This window comes from Somniosus microcephalus, chromosome 31, assembly GCF_052327205.1.
Source record: "Somniosus microcephalus isolate GS21.2 chromosome 31, FLI_Smic_1.0, whole genome shotgun sequence".
Lineage (NCBI taxonomy): Eukaryota > Metazoa > Chordata > Chondrichthyes > Squaliformes > Somniosidae > Somniosus > Somniosus microcephalus.
The window spans coordinates 3,109,984-3,132,272 of record NC_141017.1 but is presented as its reverse complement, the minus strand read 5'-3'; positions in this window follow the sequence as shown (position 1 = coordinate 3,132,272).

Below are 22,289 nucleotides of genomic sequence, written 5' to 3'. Positions count from 1 at the left end.
GCTCAGCCCCGGGTAATAGAGACACACGGCCCAGCCCCGGGTAATAGAGACACACGGCTCAGCCCCGGGTAAAGGAGACACACGGCCCAGCCCCGGGTAATAGAGACACACGGCCCAGCCCCGGGTAATAGAGACACATGGCCCAGCCCCGGGTAATAGAGACACACGGCCCAGCCCCGGGTAATAGAGACACGTGGCCCAGTCCCGGGTAATAGAGACACACGGCCCAGCCCCGGGTAATAGAGACACACGGCCCAGCCCCGGGTAATAGAGACACACGGCCCAGCCCCGGGTAATAGAGAACCACGGCCCAGCCCCTGGTAATAGAGACACACGGCCCAGCCCCGGGTAATAGAGGCACACGGCCCAGCCCCGGGGTAATAGAGACACACGGCCCAGCCCCGGGTAATAGAGACACACGGCCCAGCCCCTGGGGGTAATAGAGATACACGGCCCAGACCCGGGTAAAAGAGACACACGGCCCAGCCCCGGGTAATAGAGACACACGGCCCAGCCCCTGGGGGTAATAGAGATACACGGCCCAGACCCGGGTAATAGAGACACACGGCCCAGCCCTGGGTGATAGAGACAAACGGCCCAGCCCCGGGTAATAGAAACACACGGCCTCTCCCCGGGGTAATAGAGACACACGGCCCAGCCCCGGGGGTAATAGAGACACACGGCCCAGCCCCGGGTAATAGAGACACACGGCCCAGCCCCGGGTAATAGAGACACACGGCCCAGCCCCGGGTAATAGAGACACACGACCCAGCCCCGGGTAACAGAGACACACGGCCCAGCCCCGGGTAATAGAGACACACGGCCCAGCCCCGGGTCATAGAGACACACGGCCCGGCCCCGGGGTAATAGAGACACACGGCCCGGCCCCGGGTAATAGAGACACACGGCCCAGCCCCCGGGTAATAGAGACACACGGCCCAGCCCCGGGGTAATAGAGACACACGGCCCAGCCCCTGGGGGTAATAGAGATACACGGCCCCGCCCCGGGTAATAGAGACACACGGACCCTCCCCTGGGAAATAGAGACACGGCCCAGCCCCGGGCGATAGAGACACACGGCCCAGCCTCGGGTAATAGAGACACACGGCCCAGCCCCGGCGGTAATAGAGACACACGGCTCAGCCCCGGGTAATAGAGACACACGGCCCAGCCCCGGGGGTAACAGAGACACACGGCCCAGCCCCGGGTAATAGAGACACACGGCCCAGCCTCGGGGGTAATAGAGACACACGGCCCAGCCCCGGGTAATAGAGACACACGGCCCGGCCCCGGGTAATAGAGACACAATGCCCAGCCCCGGGAAGTAGAGACACACGGCCAAGCCCCGGGGTAATAGAGACACACGGCCCAGGCCCGGGTAATAGAGACACACGGCCCAGCCCCGGGTAATAGAGACACGTGGCCCAGCCCTGGGAAATAGAGACACACGGCCCAGCCCCGGGGTAATAGAGACACACGGCCCAGGCTCGGGTATTAGAGACACACGGCCCAGCCCTGGGTAATAGAGACACGCGGCCCAGTCCAGGGTAATAGAGACACACGGCACAACCCCGGGTAATAGAGACACAGGGCCCAACCCCCGGGGTAATAGAGACACACGGTCCAATCCCGGGTAATAGAGACACACGGACCCTCCCCTGGGAAATAGAGACACGGCCCAGCCCCGGGCGATAGAGACACAAGGCCCAGCCCCGGGCTATAGAGACACACGGCCCAGCCCCGGCGGTAATCAAGACACACGGCTCAGCCCCGGGTAATAGAGACACACGGCCCAGCCCCGGGGGTAATAGAGACACATGGCCCAGCCCCGGGTAATAGAGACACATGGCTCAACCCCGGGTAATAGAGACACACGGCCCAACCCCGGGGTAATAGAGAGACACACGGCCCAGCCCCGGGTAACAGAGACACACGGCCCAGCCCCGGGTAATAGAGGCACACGGCCCAGCCCCGGGTAATAGAGACACACGGCCCAGCCTCGGGGGTAATAGAGACACACGGCCCAGCCCCGGGTAATAGAGACACACGGCCCGGCCCCGGGTAATAGAGACACAATGCCCAGCCCCGGGAAGTAGAGACACACGGCCAAGCCCCGGGGTAATAGAGACACACGGCCCAGGCCCGGGTAATAGAGACACACGGCCCAGCCCCGGGTAATAGAGACACGTGGCCCAGCCCTGGGAAATAGAGACACACGGCCCAGCCCCGGGGTAATAGAGACACACGGCCCAGGCTCGGGTATTAGAGACACACGGCCCAGCCCTGGGTAATAGAGACACGCGGCCCAGTCCAGGGTAATAGAGACACACGGCACAACCCCGGGTAATAGAGACACAGGGCCCAACCCCCGGGGTAATAGAGACACACGGTCCAATCCCGGGTAATAGAGACACACGGACCCTCCCCTGGGAAATAGAGACACGGCCCAGCCCCGGGCGATAGAGACACAAGGCCCAGCCCCGGGCTATAGAGACACACGGCCCAGCCCCGGCGGTAATCAAGACACACGGCTCAGCCCCGGGTAATAGAGACACACGGCCCAGCCCCGGGGGTAATAGAGACACATGGCCCAGCCCCGGGTAATAGAGACACATGGCTCAACCCCGGGTAATAGAGACACACGGCCCAACCCCGGGGTAATAGAGAGACACACGGCCCAGCCCCGGGTAACAGAGACACACGGCCCAGCCCCGGGTAATAGAGGCACACGGCCCAGCCCCGGGTAATAGAGACACATGGCCCAGCCCCGGGTAATAAAGACACACGGCACTGCCCCGGATAATAGAGACACACGGCCCAGCCCCGGGTAATAGAGAAACACGGCCCAGCCCCGGGTAATAGAGACACACGGCCCTGCCCCGGGGGTAATAGAGACACACGGCCCTGCCCCGGGTCATAGAGACACACGGCCCAGCCCCGGGTAATAGAGACACACGGCCCAGCCCCGGGGGTAATAGAGACACACGGCCCAGCCCCGGGTAATAGAGACACACGGCCCAGCCCCGGGTAATAGAAACACACGGCCTCTCCCCGGGTAATAGAGACACACGGCCCAGCCCCGGGTAATAGAGACACACGGCCCAGCCCCGGGTAATAGAGACACACGGCCCAGCCCCGGGTAATAGAGACACACGGCCCAGCCCCGGGTAATAGAGACACACGGCCCAACCCCGGGTAATAGAGACACAAGGCCCCTCCCCGGGGTAATAGAGACACACGGCCCAGCCCCGGGGTAAAAGAGACACACGGCCCAACCCCGGGGTAATACAGACACACGGCCCAGCCCTGGGTAATAGAGACACACGGCCCAGCCCCGGGTAATAGAGACACACGGCCCAGCCCCGGGTAATAGAGACACACGGCCCAGCCCCGGGTAATAGAGACACACGGCCCAGCCCCGGGGGTAATAGAGACACACGGCCCAGCCCCGGGTAATAGAGACACACGGCCCAGCCCCGGGGGTAATAGAGACACACGGCCCAGCCACAGGTAATAGAGACACACGGCTCAGCCCCGGGTCATAGAGACACAGGGCCCAGCCCCGGGTAATAGAGACACACGGCCCAGCCCCGGGTAATAGAGACACACGGCCCAGCCCCGGGTAATAGAGACACACGGCCCAGCCCCGGGTAATAGAGACACACGGCCCAGCCCCAGGTAATAGAGACACACGGCCCAGCCCCGGGTCATAGAGACACATGGCCCACCCCCGGGTAATAGAGACACACGGCCCTGCCCCGGGTAATAGAGACACACGGCCCAGCCCCGCGTAAAAGAGACACACGGCCCAGCCCCGGGTAATAGAGACACACGGCCCTGCCACGGGTAATAGAGACACACGGCCCTGCCCCGGGTAATAGAGACACACGGCCCAGCCCCGGGTAATAGTGACACACGGCCCAGCCCCGGGGTAATAGAGACACACGGCCCAGCCCCGGGTAATAGAGACACACGGCCCAGCCCCTGGGGGTAATAGAGATACACGGCCCAGGCCCGGGCAACAGAGACACACGGCCCAGCCCCGGGTAATAGAGACACACGGCCCAGCCCCGGGTAATAGAGACAAACGGCCCAGCCCCGGGTAATAGAAACACACGGCCTCTCCCCGGGGTAATAGAGACACACGGCCCAGCCCCGGGGGTAATAGAGACACACGGCCCAGTCCCGGGTAATAGAGACACACGGCCCAGCCCCGGGTAATGGAGACACACGGCCCAGCCCCGGGTAATAGAGACACACGGCCCAGCCCCGGGTAATAGAGACACACGGCCCAGCCCCGGATAATAGAGACACACGGCCCAGCCCCGGGTAATAGAGACACACGGCCCAGCCCCGGGTAATATAGACACACGGCCCGGCCCCGGGGTAATAGAGACACACGGCCCAGCCCCTGGGGGTAATAGAGACACACGGCCCAGCCCCGGATAATAGAGACACACGGCCCAGCCCCGGGTAATAGAGACACACGGCCCAGCCCCGGGTAATAGAGACACACGGCCCAGCCCCGGGTAATATAGACACACGGCCCGGCCCCGGGTAATAGAGACACACGGCCCTGCCCCCGGGTAATAGAGACACACGGCCCAGCCCCGGGTAATAGAGACACACGGCTCAGCCCCGGGGGTAATAGAGACACACGGCCCAGCCCCGGGGTAATAGAGACACAAGGCCCCTCCCCGGGGTAATAGAGACACACGGCCCAGCCCCGGGGGTAATAGAGACACACGGCCCAGCCCCGGGTAATAGAGACACAAGGCCTCTCCCCGGGGTAATAGAGACACACGGCCCAGCCCCGGGGTAATAGAGACACACGGCCCAACCCCGGGGTAATAGAGACACACGGCCCAGCCCCGGGTAATAGAGACACACGGCCCAGCCCCGGGTAATAGAGTCACACGGCCCAGCCCCGGGTAATAGAGACACACGGCCCAGCCCCGGGTAATAGAGACACACGGCGCAACCCCGGGGTAATAGAGACACATGGCCCAGCCCCGGGTAATAGAGACACACGGCCCAGCCCCGGGTAATAGAGAAACACGGCCCAGCCCCGGGTAATAGAGAAACACGGCCCAGCCCCGGGTAATAGAGACACACGGCCCTGCCCCGGGGGTAATAGAGACACACGGCCCTGCCCCGGGTCATAGAGACACACGGCCCAGCCCCGGGTAATAGAGACACACGGCCCAGCCCCGGGGGTAATAGAGACACACGGCCCAGCCCCGGGTAATAGAGACACACGGCCCAGCCCCGGGTAATAGAAACACACGGCCTCTCCCCGGGTAATAGAGACACACGGCCCAGCCCCGGGTAATAGAGACACACGGCCCAGCCCCGGGTAATAGAGACACACGGCCCAGCCCCGGGTAATAGAGACACACGGCCCAGCCCCGGGTAACAGAGACACACGGCCCAACCCCGGGTAGTAGAGACACAAGGCCCCTCCCCGGGGTAATAGAGACACACGGCCCAGCCCCGGGGTAAAAGAGACACACGGCCCAACCCCGGGGTAATACAGACACACGGCCCAGCCCTGGGTAATAGAGACACACGGCCCAGCCCCGGGTAATAGAGACACACGGCCCAGCCCCGGGTAATAGAGACACACGGCCCAGCCCCGGGTAATAGAGACACACGGCCCAGCCCCGGGGGTAATAGAGACACACGGCCCAGCCCCGGGTAATAGAGACACACGGCCCAGCCCCGGGGGTAATAGAGACACACGGCCCAGCCACAGGTAATAGAGACACACGGCTCAGCCCCGGGTCATAGAGACACAGGGCCCAGCCCCGGGTAATAGAGACACACGGCCCAGCCCCGGGTAATAGAGACACACGGCCCAGCCCCGGGTAATAGAGACACACGGCCCAGCCCCGGGTAATAGAGACACACGGCCCAGCCCCAGGTAATAGAGACACACGGCCCAGCCCCGGGTCATAGAGACACATGGCCCACCCCCGGGTAATAGAGACACACGGCCCTGCCCCGGGTAATAGAGACACACGGCCCAGCCCCGCGTAAAAGAGACACACGGCCCAGCCCCGGGTAATAGAGACACACGGCCCTGCCACGGGTAATAGAGACACACGGCCCTGCCCCGGGTAATAGAGACACACGGCCCAGCCCCGGGTAATAGAGACACACGGCCCAGCCCCGGGTAATAGAGACACACGGCCCAGCCCCGTGTAATAGAGACACACGGCCCAGCCCCGGGGGTAATAGAGACACACGGCCCAGCCCCGGGTAATAGAGACACACGGCCCAGCCCCGGGTAATAGAGACACACGGCCCAGCCCCGGGTAACAGAGACACACGGCCCAGTCCCGGGGGTAATAGAGACACGCGGCCCAGTCCAGGGTAATAGAGACACACGGCCCAGCCCCGGGTAATAGAGACACACGGCCCAGCCCCGGGTAACAGAGACACACGGCCCAGCCCCGGGGGTAATAGAGACACGCGGTCCAGTCCAGGGTAATAGAGACACACGGCCCAGCCCCGGGGTAATAGAGACACACGGCCCAGCCCCGGGTAATAGAGACACACGGCCCAGCCTCGGGTAATAGAGACACACGGCCCAGCCCCGGGTAATAGAGACACACGGCTCAGCCCCGGGTAATAGAGACACACGGCCCAGCCCCGGGTAATAGAGACACACGGCTCAGCCCCGGGTAAAGGAGACACACGGCCCAGCCCCGGGTAATAGAGACACACGGCCCAGCCCCGGGTAATAGAGACACATGGCCCAGCCCCGGGTAATAGAGACACACGGCCCAGCCCCGGGTAATAGAGACACGTGGCCCAGTCCCGGGTAATAGAGACACACGGCCCAGCCCCGGGTAATAGAGACACACGGCCCAGCCCCGGGTAATAGAGACACACGGCCCAGCCCCGGGTAATAGAGAACCACGGCCCAGCCCCTGGTAATAGAGACACACGGCCCAGCCCCGGGTAATAGAGGCACACGGCCCAGCCCCGGGGTAATAGAGACACACGGCCCAGCCCCGGGTAATAGAGACACACGGCCCAGCCCCTGGGGGTAATAGAGATACACGGCCCAGACCCGGGTAAAAGAGACACACGGCCCAGCCCCGGGTAATAGAGACACACGGCCCAGCCCCTGGGGGTAATAGAGATACACGGCCCAGACCCGGGTAATAGAGACACACGGCCCAGCCCTGGGTGATAGAGACAAACGGCCCAGCCCCGGGTAATAGAAACACACGGCCTCTTCCCGGGGTAATAGAGACACACGGCCCAGCCCCGGGGGTAATAGAGACACACGGCCCAGCCCCGGGTAATAGAGACACACGGCCCAGCCCCGGGTAATAGAGACACACGGCCCAGCCCCGGGTAATAGAGACACACGACCCAGCCCCGGGTAACAGAGACACACGGCCCAGCCCAGGGTAATAGAGACACACGGCCCAGCCCCGGGTCATAGAGACACACGGCCCGGCCCCGGGGTAATAGAGACACACGGCCCGGCCCCGGGTAATAGAGACACACGGCCCAGCCCCCGGGTAATAGAGACACACGGCCCAGCCCCGGGGTAATAGAGACACACGGCCCAGCCCCTGGGGGTAATAGAGATACACGGCCCCGCCCCGGGTAATAGAGACACACGGACCCTCCCCTGGGAAATAGAGACACGGCCCAGCCCCGGGCGATAGAGACACACGGCCCAGCCTCGGGTAATAGAGACACACGGCCCAGCCCCGGCGGTAATAGAGACACACGGCTCAGCCCCGGGTAATAGAGACACACGGCCCAGCCCCGGGGGTAACAGAGACACACGGCCCAGCCCCGGGTAATAGAGACACACGGCCCAGCCTCGGGGGTAATAGAGACACACGGCCCAGCCCCGGGTAATAGAGACACACGGCCCGGCCCCGGGTAATAGAGACACAATGCCCAGCCCCGGGAAGTAGAGACACACGGCCAAGCCCCGGGGTAATAGAGACACACGGCCCAGGCCCGGGTAATAGAGACACACGGCCCAGCCCCGGGTAATAGAGACACGTGGCCCAGCCCTGGGAAATAGAGACACACGGCCCAGCCCCGGGGTAATAGAGACACACGGCCCAGGCTCGGGTATTAGAGACACACGGCCCAGCCCTGGGTAATAGAGACACGCGGCCCAGTCCAGGGTAATAGAGACACACGGCACAACCCCGGGTAATAGAGACACAGGGCCCAACCCCCGGGGTAATAGAGACACACGGTCCAATCCCGGGTAATAGAGACACACGGACCCTCCCCTGGGAAATAGAGACACGGCCCAGCCCCGGGCGATAGAGACACAAGGCCCAGCCCCGGGCTATAGAGACACACGGCCCAGCCCCGGCGGTAATCAAGACACACGGCTCAGCCCCGGGTAATAGAGACACACGGCCCAGCCCCGGGGGTAATAGAGACACATGGCCCAGCCCCGGGTAATAGAGACACATGGCTCAACCCCGGGTAATAGAGACACACGGCCCAACCCCGGGGTAATAGAGAGACACACGGCCCAGCCCCGGGTAACAGAGACACACGGCCCAGCCCCGGGTAATAGAGGCACACGGCCCAGCCCCGGGTAATAGAGACACATGGCCCAGCCCCGGGTAATAAAGACACACGGCACTGCCCCGGATAATAGAGACACACGGCCCAGCCCCGGTTAATAGAGACACACGGCCCAGCCCCGGGTAATAGAGACACACGGCCCAGCCCCGGGTAATAGAGACACACGGCCCAGCCCCGGGTAATAGAGACACACGGCCCAGCCCCGGGGGTAATAGAGACACACGGCCCAGCCCCGGGTAATAGAGACACACGGCCCAGCGCCGGGTAAGAGAGACACACGGCCCAGCCACGGGGTAATAGAGACACACGGCCCAACCCCGGGGTAATAGAGACACACGGCCCAGCCCTGGGTAATAGAGACACACGGCCCAGCCCCGGGTAATAGAGACACACGGCCCAGCCCCGGGTAATAGAGACACACGGCCCAACCCCGGGGTAATAGAGACACACGGCCCAGCCCCGGTTAATAGAGACACACGGCCCAGCCCCGGGTAATAGAGACACACGGCCCAGCCCCGGGTAATAGAGACACACGGCCCAGCCCCGGGGGTAACAGAGACACACGGCCCAGCCCCAGGTAATAGAGACACATGGCCCAGCCCCGGGTAATAGAGACACACGGCCCAGCCCCGGGTAATAGAGACACACGGCCCAGCCCCGGGTAATAGAGAAACACGGCCCAGCCCCGCGTAAAAGAGACACACGGCCCAGCACCGGGTAACAGAGACACACGGCCCAGCCCCGGGGGTAATAGAGACACACGGCCCAGCCCCGGGGGTAATAGAGACACACGGCCCAGCCCCGGGTAATAGAAACACACGGCCCAGCCCCGGGTAATAGAGACACACGACCCAGCCCCGGGTAATAGAGACACACGGCCCAGCCCCGGGTAATAGAGACACACGGCCCAGCCCCGGGTAACAGAGACACACGGCCCAGCCCCGGGGGTAATAGAGACACGAGGCCCAGTCCAGGGTAATAGAGACACACGGCCCAGCCCCGGGGGTAATAGAGACACACGGCCCAGCCCCGGGTAATAGAGACACACGGCCCAGCCCCGGGAAATAGAGACACACGGCCCAGCCCCGGGTAACAGAGACACACGGCCCAGCCCCGGGTAATAGAGACACACGGCCCAGCCTCGGGTAATAGAGACACACGGCCCAGCCCCGGGTAATAGAGACACACGGCTCAGCCCCGGGTAATAGAGACACACGGCCCAGCCCCGGGTAATAGAGACACACGGCTCAGCCCCGGGTAATGGAGACACACGGCCCAGCCCCGGGTAATAGAGACACACGGCCCAGCCCCGGGTAATAGAGACACATGGCCCAGCCCCGGGTAATAGAGACACACGGCCCAGCCCCGGGTAATAGAGACACACGACCCAGCCCCGGGTAATAGAGACACACGGCCCAGCCCCGGGTAATAGAGACACACGGCCCAGCCCCGGGTAATAGAGACACACGGCCCAGCCCCGGGTAATAGAGACACATGGCCCAGCCCCGGGTAATAGAGACACACGGCCCAGTCCCGGGTAATAGAGACACACGGCCCAGCCCCGGGTAATAGAGACACACGGCCCAGCCCCGGGTAATAGAGACACACGGCCCAGCCCCGGGTAATAGAGAACCACGGCCCAGCCCCTGGTAATAGAGACACACGGCCCAGCCCCGGGTAATAGAGGCACACGGCCCAGCCCCGGGGTAATAGAGACACACGGCCCAGCCCCGGGTAATAGAGACACACGGCCCAGCCCCTGGGGGTAATAGAGATACACGGCCCAGACCCGGGTAAAAGAGACACACGGCCCAGCCCCGGGTAATAGAGACACACGGCCCAGACCCGGGTAATAGAGACAAACGGCCCAGCCCCGGGTAATAGAAACACACGGCCTCTCCGCGGGGTAATAGAGACACACGGCCCAGCCCCGGGGGTAATAGAGACACACGGCCCAGCCCCGGGTAATAGAGACACACGGCCCAGCCCCGGGTAATAGAGACACACGGCCCAGCCCTGGGTAATAGAGACACACGACCCAGCCCCGGGTAACAGAGACACACGGCCCAGCCCCGGGTAATAGAGACACACGGCCCAGCCCCGGGTCATAGAGACACACGGCCCGGCCCCGGGGTAATAGAGACACACGGCCTGGCCCCGGGTAATAGAGACACACGGCCCTGCCCCCGGGTAATAGAGACACACGGCCCAGCCCCGGGGTAATAGAGACACACGGCCCAGCCCCTGGGGGTAATAGAGATACACGGCCCCGCCCCGGGTAATAGAGACACACGGACCCTCCCCTGGGAAATAGAGACACGGCCCAGCCCCGGGCGATAGAGACACACGGCCCAGCCTCGGGTAATAGAGACACACGGCCCAGCCCCGGCGGTAATAGAGACACACGGCTCAGCCCCGGGTAATAGAGACACACGGCCCAGCCCCGGGGGTAACAGAGACACACGGCCCAGCCCCGGGTAATAGAGACACACGGCCCAGCCTCGGGGGTAATAGAGACACACGGCCCGGCCCCGGGTAATAGAGACACAATGCCCAGCCCCGGGAAGTAGAGACACACGGCCAAGCCCCGGGGTAATAGAGACACACGGCCCAGCCCCGGGTAATAGAGACACACGGCCCAGCCCCTGGGGGTAATAGAGATACACGGCCCAGACCCGGGTAACAGAGACACACGGCCCAGCCCCGGGTAATAGAGACACACGGCCCAGCCCCGGGTAATAGAGACAAACGGCCCAGCCCCGGGTAATAGAAACACACGGCCTCTCCCCGGGGTAATAGAGACACACGGCCCAGCCCGGGGTAATAGAGACACACGGCCCAGCCCCGGGTAATAGAGACACACGGCCCAGCCCCGGGTAATGGAGACACACGGCCCAGCCCCGGGTAATAGAGACACACAGCCCAGCCCCGGGTAATAGAGACACACGGCCCAGCCCCGGGTAATAGAGACACACGGCCCAGCCACGGGTAATAGAGACACACGGCCCAGCCCCGGGTAATAGAGACACACGGCCCGGCCCCGGGGTAATAGAGACACACGGCCCGGCCCCGGGTAATAGAGACACACGGCCCAGCCCCGGGGGTAATAGAGACACACGGCCCTGCCCCGGGTAATAGAGACACACGGCCCAGCCCCGGGTAATAGAGACACACGGCTCAGCCCCGGCGGTAATAGAGACACACGGCCCAGCCCCGGGTAATAGAGACACACGGCCCAGCCCCGGCGGTAATAGAGACACACGGCCCAGCCCCGGGTAATAGAGACACACGGCCCAGCCCCGGGGGTAATAGAGACACACGGCCCAGCCCCGGGTAATAGAGACACACGGCTCAACCCCGGGTAATAGAGACACACGGCCCAACCCCGGGGTAATAGAGAGACACACTGCCCAGCCCCGGGTTATAGAGACACACGGCCCAGTCCCGGGTAATAGAGGCACACGGCCCAGCCCCGGGTAATAGAGACACATGGCCCAGCCCCGGGGTAATAGAGACACACGGCCCAGCCCCGGGTAATAGAGACACACGGCCCAGCCCCGGGTAATAGAGACACATGGCCCAGCACCGGGTAACAGAGACACACGGCCCAGTCCCGGGGGTAATAGAGACACGCGGCCCAGTCCAGGGTAATAGAGACACACGGCCCAGCCCCGGGTAATAGAGGCACACGGCCCAGCCCCGGGTAATAGAGACACACGGCCCAACCCCGGGGTAATAGAGACACACGGCCCAACCCCGGGGTAATAGAGACACACGGCCCAGCCCCGGGTAATAGAGACACACGGCCCAGCCCCGGGTAATAGAGACACACAGCCCAGCCCCGGGTAATAGAGACACACGGCCCAGCCCCGGGGGTAATAGAGACACACGGCCCAGCCCCGGGTAATAGAGACACACGGCCCAGCCCCGGGGGTAATCGAGACACACGGCCCAGCCCCAGGTAATAGAGACACACGGCCCAGCCCCGGGTCATAGAGACACACGGCCCAGCCCCGGGTAACAGAGAAACACGGCGCAGCCCCGCGTAAAAGAGACACACGGCCCAGCACCGGGTAATAGAGACACACGGCCCGGCCCCGGGTAATAGAGACACACGGCCCAGCCCCGGGAAATAGAGACACACGGCCCAGCCCCGGGGTAATAGAGACACACGGCCCAGCCCCGGGAAATAGAGACACACGGCCCAGCCCCGGGGTAATAGAGACACACGGCCCGGCCCCGGGTAATAGAGACACACGGCCCAGCCCCGGGAAATAGAGACACACGGCCCAGCCCCGGGGTAATAGAGACACACGGCCCAGCCCTGGGTAATAGAGACACGCGGCCCAGTCCAGGATAATAGAGACACAGCCCAACCCCGGGTAATAGAGACACACGGCCCAGCCCCCGGGGTAATAGAGACACACGGCCCAGCCCCGGGTAATAGAGACACACGGCCCGGCCCCGGGTAAGAGAGACACACGGCCCAGCCCCGGGAAATAGAGACACACGGCCCAGCCCCGGGGTAATAGAGACACACGGCCCAGGCCCGGGTAATAGAGACACACGGCCCAGCCCTGGGTAATAGAGACACGCGGCCCAGTCCAGGATAATAGAGACACACGGCCCAACCCCGGGTAATAGAGACACACGGCCCAGCCCCTGGGGTAATAGAGACACACGGCCCAACCCCGGGGGTATTAGAGACACACGGCCCTGCCCCGGGTAATAGAGACACACGGACCCTCCCCTGGGAAATAGAGACACGGCCCAGCCCCGGGTAATAGAGACACACGGCCCAGCCCCGGCGGTAATAGAGACACACGGCTCAGCCCCGGGTAATAGAGACACACGGCCCAGCCCCGGGGGTAACAGAGACACACGGCCCAGCCCCGGGTAATAGAGACACACGGCCCAGCCTCGGGGGTAATAGAGACACACGGCCCAGCCCCGGGTAATAGAGACACACGGCCCGGCCCCGGGTAATAGAGACACAATGCCCAGCCCCGGGAAGTAGAGACACACGGCCAAGCCCCGGGGTAATAGAGACACACGGCCCAGGCCCGGGTAATAGAGACACACGGCCCAGCCCCGGGTAATAGAGACACGCGGCCCAGCCCCGGGAATTAGAGACACACGGCCCAGCCCCGGGGTAATAGAGACACACGGCCCAGGCTCGGGTATTAGAGACACACGGCCCAGCCCTGGGTAATAGAGACACGCGGCCCAGTCCAGGGTAATAGAGACACACGGCACAACCCCGGGTAATAGAGACACAGGGCCCAGCCCCCGGGGTAATAGAGACACACGGTGCAACCCCGGGTAATAGAGACACACGGACCCTCCCCTGGGAAATAGAGACACGGCCCAGCCCCGGGCGATAGAGACACAAGGCCCAGCCCCGGGCAATAGAGACACACGGCCCAGCCCCGGGTAATAGAGACACACGGCTCAACCCCGGGTAATAGAGACACACGGCCCAACCCCGGGGTAATAGAGAGACACACGGCCCAGCCCCGGGTAACAGAGACACACGGCCCAGCCCCGGGTAATAGAGGCACACGGCCCAGCCCCGGGTAATAGAGACACATGGCCCAGCCCCGGGTAATAAAGACACACGGCACTGCCCCGGATAATAGGGACACACGGCCCAGCCCCGGTTAATAGAGACACACGGCCCAGCCCCGGGTAATAGAGACACACGGCCCAGCCCCGGGTAATAGAGACACACGGCCCAGCCCCGGGTAATAGAGACACACGGCCCAGCCCCGGGGGTAATAGAGACACACGGCCCAGCCCCGGGTAATAGAGACACACGGCCCAGCCCTGGGTAATAGAGACACACGGCCCAGCCCCGGGTAATAGAGACACACGGCGCAGCCCCGGGTAATAGAGACACACGGCCCAACCCCGGGGTAATAGAGACACACGGCCCAGCCCCGGTTAATAGAGACACACGGACCAGCCCCGGGTAATAGAGACACACGGCCCAGCCCCGGGTAATAGAGACACACGGTCCAGCCCCGGGTAATAGAGACACACGGCCCAGCCCCGGGGGTAACAGAGACACACGGCCCAGCCCCAGGTAATAGAGACACACGGCCCAGCCCCGGGTCATAGAGACACACGGCCCAGCCCCGGGTAATAGAGACACACGGCCAAGCCCCGGGGTAATAGAGACACACGGCCCAGGCCCGGGTAATAGAGACACACGGCCCAGCCCCGGGTAATAGAGACACGCAGCCCAGCCCCGGGAAATAGAGACACACGGCCCAGCCCCGGGGTAATAGAGACACACGGCCCAGGCTCGGGTATTAGAGACACACGGCCCAGCCCTGGGTAATAGAGACACGCGGCCCAGTCCAGGGTAATAGAGACACACGGCACAACCCCGGGTAATAGAGACACAGGGCCCAGCCCCCGGGGTAATAGAGACACACGGTCCAACCCCGGGTAATAGAGACACACGGACCCTCCCCTGGGAAATAGAGACACGGCCCAGTCCCGGGCGATAGAGACACACGGCTCAGCCCCGGGTAATAGAGACACACGGCCCAGCCCCGGGGGTAATAGAGACACACGGCCCAGCCCCGGGTAATAGAGACACACGGCTCAACCCCGGGTAATAGAGACACACGGCCCAACCACGGGGTAATAGAGAGACACACGGCCCAGCCCCGGGTAACAGAGACACACGGCCCAGCCCCGGGTAATAGAGGCACACGGCCCAGCCCCGGGTAATAGAGACACATGGCCCAGCCCCGGGTAATAAAGACACACGGCACTGCCCCGGATAATAGAGACACACGGCCCAGCCCCGGTTAATAGAGACACACGGCCCAGCCCCGGGTAATAGAGACACACGGCCCAGCCCCGGGTAATAGAGGCACACGGCCCAGCCCCGGGTAATAGAGACACACGGCCCAGCCCCGGGGGTAATAGAGACACACGGCCCAGCCCCGGGTAATAGAGACACACGGCCCAGCGCCGGGTAAGAGAGACACACGGCCCAGCCCCGGGGTAATAGAGACACACGGCCCAACCCCGGGGTAATAGAGACACACGGCCCAGCCCTGGGTAATAGAGACACACGGCCCAGCCCCGGGTAATAGAGACACACGGCCCAGCCCCGGGTAATAGAGACACACGGCCCAACCCCGGGGTAATAGAGACACACGGCCCAGCCCCGGTTAATAGAGACACACGGCCCAGCCCCGGGTAATAGAGACACACGGCCCAGCCCCGGGTAATAGAGACACACGGTCCAGCCCCGGGTAATAGAGACACACGGCCCAGCCCCGGGTAATGGACAAACACGGCACGGCCCCGGTGGTAATAGAGACACACGGCTTAGCCCCGGGGGTAATAGAGACACACGGCACAGCCCCGGGTAATAGAGACACACGGCCCAGCCCCGGGTCATAGAGACACACGGCCCAGCCCCGGGTAATAGAGACACACGGCCCAGCCCCGGGTAATAGAGACACACGGCCCAGCCCCGGGTAATAGAGACACACGGCCCAGCTCCGGGTAATAGAGGCACACGGCCCAGCCCCGGGTAATAGAGACACACGGCCCAGCCCCGGGTAATAGAGACACACGGCCCAGCCCCGGGTAATAGAGAAACACGGCCCAGCCCCGGATAACAGAGACACACGGCCCAGCCCCGGGTAATAGAGACACACGGCCCAGCCCTGGGGGTAATAGAGACACACAGCCCAGCCCCGGGTAATAGAGACACATGGACCAGCCCCGGGTAATAGAGGCACACGGCCCAGCCCCGGGTAATAGAGACACACGGCCCAGCCCCGGGTAATAGAGACACACGGCCCAGCCCCGGGTAATAGAGACACACGGCCCAGCCCTGGGGGTAATAGAGACACACGGCCCAGCCCCGGGTAATAGAGACACACGGCCCAGCCCCGGGTAATAGAGACACACAGCCCAGCCCCGGGTAATAGAGTCACACGGCCCAGCCCCGGGTAATAGAGACACACGGCCCAGCCCCGGGTAATAGATACACACGGCCCAGCCCCGTGTAATAGAGATACACGGCCCAACCCCGGGTAATAGAGACACACGGCCCAGCCCCGGGTAATAGAGACACACGGCCCAGCCCCGGGTAATAGAGACACATGGCCCGGCACCGGGTAATAGAGACACACGGCCCAGCCCCGGGTAATAGAGACACACGGCCCAGGCCCGGGTAATAGAGACACACTGCCCAGCCCCGGGGAATAGAGACACACGGCCCAGCCCCGGCTAATAGAGATACACGGCCCAACCCTGGGGGTAATAGAGACACACGGCCCAGCCCCGGGTAATAGAGACACACGGCCCAGCCCCGGGTAATAGAGATACACGGCCCAACCCTGGGGGTAATAGAGACACACGGCCCAGCCCCGGGTAATAGAGAAACACGGCCCAGCCCCAGGTAATAGAGACACACGGCCCGGCCACGGGTAATAGAGACACACGGTCCAGCCCCTGGTAATAGAGACACACGGCCCAGCCCCGGGGGTAATAGACACACACGGCCCAGCCCCGGGTAATAGAGACACACGGCCCAGCCCCGGGTAATAGAGACACACGGCCCAGCCCCGGGTAATAGAGACACACGGCCCAGCCCCGGGTAATAGAGACACACGGCACAGCACCGGGGGTAATCGAGACACACGGCCCAGCCCCGGGTAATAGAGACACACGGCCCAGCCCCGGGGGTAATAGACACACACGGCCCAGCCCCGGGTAATAGAGACACAAGGCCCAGCCCCGGGTAATAGAGACACACGGCTCAGCACCGGGGGTAATAGAGACACATGGCCCAGCCCCGGGGGTAATAGAGACACATGGCCCAGCCCCGGGTAATAGAGACACACGGCCCAGCCCCGGGGGTAATAGAGACACACGGCCCAGCCCCGGGTAATAGAGACACACGGCCCAGCCCCGGGTAATAGAGACACACGGCCCAACCCCGGGTAATAGAGACACACGGCCCAGCCCCGGGTAATAGAGACACACGGCCCAGCCCCGGGTAATAGAGACACAAGGCCCGGCCCCGGGTAATAGAGACACACGGCCCAGCCCTGGGTAATACAGACACACGGCCCAGCCCCGGTGGTAATAGAGACACACGGCCCAGCACCGGGTAATAGAGACACACGGCCCAGGCTCGGGTAATAGAGACACACGGCCCAGCCCCGGGGTATAGAGACACACGGACCAGCCCCGGGGGTAATAGAGACACACGGCCCAGCCCCGGGTAATAGAGACACACGGCCCAGCCCCGGGTAATAGAGACACATGGCCCAGCCCCGGGGTAATAGAGACACACGGCCCAGCCCCGGGGTAATAGAGACACACGGCCCAACCCCGGGTAATAGAGACACACGGCCCAGCCCCGGGTAATAGAGACACACGGCCCAGCCCCGGGGTAATAGAGACACACGGCCCAGCCCCAGGTAATAGAGACACACGGCTGAGCCCCGGGGGTAATAGAGACACACGGCCCAGCCCCGGGGGTAATAGAGACACACGGCCCAGCCCCGGGTAATAGAGACACATGGCCCAGCCCCGTGTAATAGAGACACACGGACCCTCCCCTGGGTAATAGAGACACGGCCCAGCCCCTGGTGATAGAGACACACGGCCCAGCCCCGGGTAATAGAGACACACGGCCAAGCCCCGGGGTTAATAGAGACACACGGCTCAGCCCCGGGTAATAGAGACACACGGCCCAGCCCCCGGGGTAATAGAGACACACGGCCCAGCCCCGGGTAATAGAGACACACGGACCAGCCCCGGGGGTAATAGAGACACACGGCCCAGCCCCGGGAAATAGAGACACATCGGCCCAATCCCGGGTAATAGAGACACACGGCCCAACCCCCGGGTAATAGAGAGACACACGGCCCAGCCCCGGGTAATAGAGACACACGGCCCAGCCCCGGGTAATAGAGGCACACGGCCCAGCCCCGGGTAATAGAGACACACGGCCCAGCCCCGGGTAATATAGACACACGGCCCAGCCCCGGTTAATAGAGACACATGGCCCAGCCCCGTGTAATAGAGACACACGGCCCAGCCCCGGGTAATAAAGACACACGGCCCAGCCCCGGGTAATAGAGACATACGGCCCAGCCCCGGGTAATAAAGACACACGGCCCAGCCCCGGGTAATAGAGAAACAGGGCCCAGCCCCGGGTAACAGAGACACACGGCCCAGCCACGGGTAATAGAGGCACACGGCCCAGCCCCGGGTAATAGAGACACACGGCCCAGCCCCGGGTAATAGAGACACACGGCCCAGCCCCGGGTAATAGAGACACACAGCCCAGTCCTGGGTAATAGAGACACACGGCTCAGCCCCGGGGGTAATAGAGACACACGGCCCAGCCCCGGGGGTAATAGAGACACACGGCCCAACCCCGGGGTAATAGAGACACACGGCCCAGCCCCTGGTAATAGAGACACACGGCCCAGCCCCGGGGGTAATAGACACACACGGCCCAGCCCCGGGTAATAGAGACACACGGCCCAGCCCCGGGTAATAGAGACACACGGCCCAGCCCCGGGTAATAGAGACACACGGCTCAGCACCGGGGGTAATAGAGACACACGGCCCAGCCCCGGGGGTAATAGAGCCACATGGCCCAGCCCCGGGTAATAGAGACACACGGCCCAGCCCCGGGGTAATAGAGACACACGGCCCAGCCCCGGGTAAAAGAGACACATGGCCCAGCCCCGGGTAATAGAGTCACACGGCCCAGCCCCGGGGGAAATAGAGACACACGGCCCAACCCCGGGTAATAGAGACACACGGCCCAACCCCGGGGTAATAGAGAGTCACACGGCCCAGCCCCGGGTAATAGAGACACACGGCCCAGCCCCGGGTAATAGAGACACACGGCCCAGCCCCGGGTAATAGGAACACACGGCCCAGCCCCGGGTAATAGAGACACACGGCCCAGCCCCGGGTAATAGAGACACACGGCCCAGCCCCGGGTAATAGAGACACACGGCTCAGCACCGGGGGTAATAGAGACACACGGCCCAGCCCCGGGGGTAATAGAGCCACATGGCCCAGCCCCGGGAAATAGAGACACACGGCCCAACCCCGGGTAATAGAGACACACGGCCCAACCCCCGGGTAATAGAGAGACACACGGCCCAGCCCCGTGTAATGGAGACACACGGCCCAGCCCCGGGTAATAGAGGCACACGGCCCAGCCCCGGGCAATAGAGACACACGGCCCAGCCCCGGGTAATATAGACACACGGCCCAGCCCCGGGTAATAGAGACACACGGCCCAGCCCCGTGTAATAGAGACACACGGCCCAGCCCCGGGTAATAAAGACACACGGCCCAGCCCCGGGTAATAGAGACACACGGCCCAGCCCCGGGTAATAAAGACACACGGCCCAGCCCCGGGTAATAGAGAAACAGGGCCCAGCCCCGGGTAATAGAGACACATGGCCCGGCCCCGGGTAATAGAGACACACGGCCCAGCCCTGGGTAATACAGACACACGGCCCAGCCCCGGTGGTAATAGAGACACACGGCCCAGCACCGGGTAATAGAGACACACGGCCCAGGCTCGGGTAATAGAAACACACGGCCCAGCCCCGGGGTATAGAGACACACGGACCAGCCCCGGGGGTAATAGAGACACACGGCCCAGCCCCGGGTAATAGAGACACACGGCCCAGCCCCGGGTAATAGAGACACATGGCCCAGCCCCGGGGTAATAGAGACACACGGCCCAGCCCCGGGGTAATAGAGACACACGGCCCAACCCCGGGTAATAGAGACACACGGCCCAGCCCCGGGTAATAGAGACACACGGACCCTCCCCTGGGAAATAGAGACACGGCCCAGCCCCGGGTAATAGAGACACACGGCCCAGCCCCGGCGGTAATAGAGACACACGGCTCAGCCCCGGGTAATAGAGACACACGGCCCAGCCCCGGGGGTAACAGAGACACACGGCCCAGCCCCGGGTAATAGAGACACACGGCCCAGCCTCGGGGGTAATAGAGACACACGGCCCAGCCCCGGGTAATAGAGACACACGGCCCGGCCCCGGGTAATAGAGACACAATGCCCAGCCCCGGGAAGTAGAGACACACGGCCAAGCCCCGGGGTAATAGAGACACACGGCCCAGGCCCGGGTAATAGAGACACACGGCCCAGCCCCGGGTAATAGAGACACGCGGCCCAGCCCCGGGAATTAGAGACACACGGCCCAGCCCCGGGGTAATAGAGACACACGGCCCAGGCTCGGGTATTAGAGACACACGGCCCAGCCCTGGGTAATAGAGACACGCGGCCCAGTCCAGGGTAATAGAGACACACGGCACAACCCCGGGTAATAGAGACACAGGGCCCAGCCCCCGGGGTAATAGAGACACACGGTGCAACCCCGGGTAATAGAGACACACGGACCCTCCCCTGGGAAATAGAGACACGGCCCAGCCCCGGGCGATAGAGACACAAGGCCCAGCCCCGGGCAATAGAGACACACGGCCCAGCCCCGGGTAATAGAGACACACGGCTCAACCCCGGGTAATAGAGACACACGGCCCAACCCCGGGGTAATAGAGAGACACACGGCCCAGCCCCGGGTAACAGAGACACACGGCCCAGCCCCGGGTAATAGAGGCACACGGCCCAGCCCCGGGTAATAGAGACACATGGCCCAGCCCCGGGTAATAAAGACACACGGCACTGCCCCGGATAATAGGGACACACGGCCCAGCCCCGGTTAATAGAGACACACGGCCCAGCCCCGGGTAATAGAGACACACGGCCCAGCCCCGGGTAATAGAGACACACGGCCCAGCCCCGGGTAATAGAGACACACGGCCCAGCCCCGGGGGTAATAGAGACACACGGCCCAGCCCCGGGTAATAGAGACACACGGCCCAGCCCTGGGTAATAGAGACACACGGCCCAGCCCCGGGTAATAGAGACACACGGCGCAGCCCCGGGTAATAGAGACACACGGCCCAACCCCGGGGTAATAGAGACACACGGCCCAGCCCCGGTTAATAGAGACACACGGACCAGCCCCGGGTAATAGAGACACACGGCCCAGCCCCGGGTAATAGAGACACACGGTCCAGCCCCGGGTAATAGAGACACACGGCCCAGCCCCGGGGGTAACAGAGACACACGGCCCAGCCCCAGGTAATAGAGACACACGGCCCAGCCCCGGGTCATAGAGACACACGGCCCAGCCCCGGGTAATAGAGACACACGGCCAAGCCCCGGGGTAATAGAAACACACGGCCCAGGCCCGGGTAATAGAGACACACGGCCCAGCCCCGGGTAATAGAGACACGCAGCCCAGCCCCGGGAAATAGAGACACACGGCCCAGCCCCGGGGTAATAGAGACACACGGCCCAGGCTCGGGTATTAGAGACACACGGCCCAGCCCTGGGTAATAGAGACACGCGGCCCAGTCCAGGGTAATAGAGACACACGGCACAACCCCGGGTAATAGAGACACAGGGCCCAGCCCCCGGGGTAATAGAGACACACGGTCCAACCCCGGGTAATAGAGACACACGGACCCTCCCCTGGGAAATAGAGACACGGCCCAGTCCCGGGCGATAGAGACACACGGCTCAGCCCCGGGTAATAGAGACACACGGCCCAGCCCCGGGGGTAATAGAGACACACGGCCCAGCCCCGGGTAATAGAG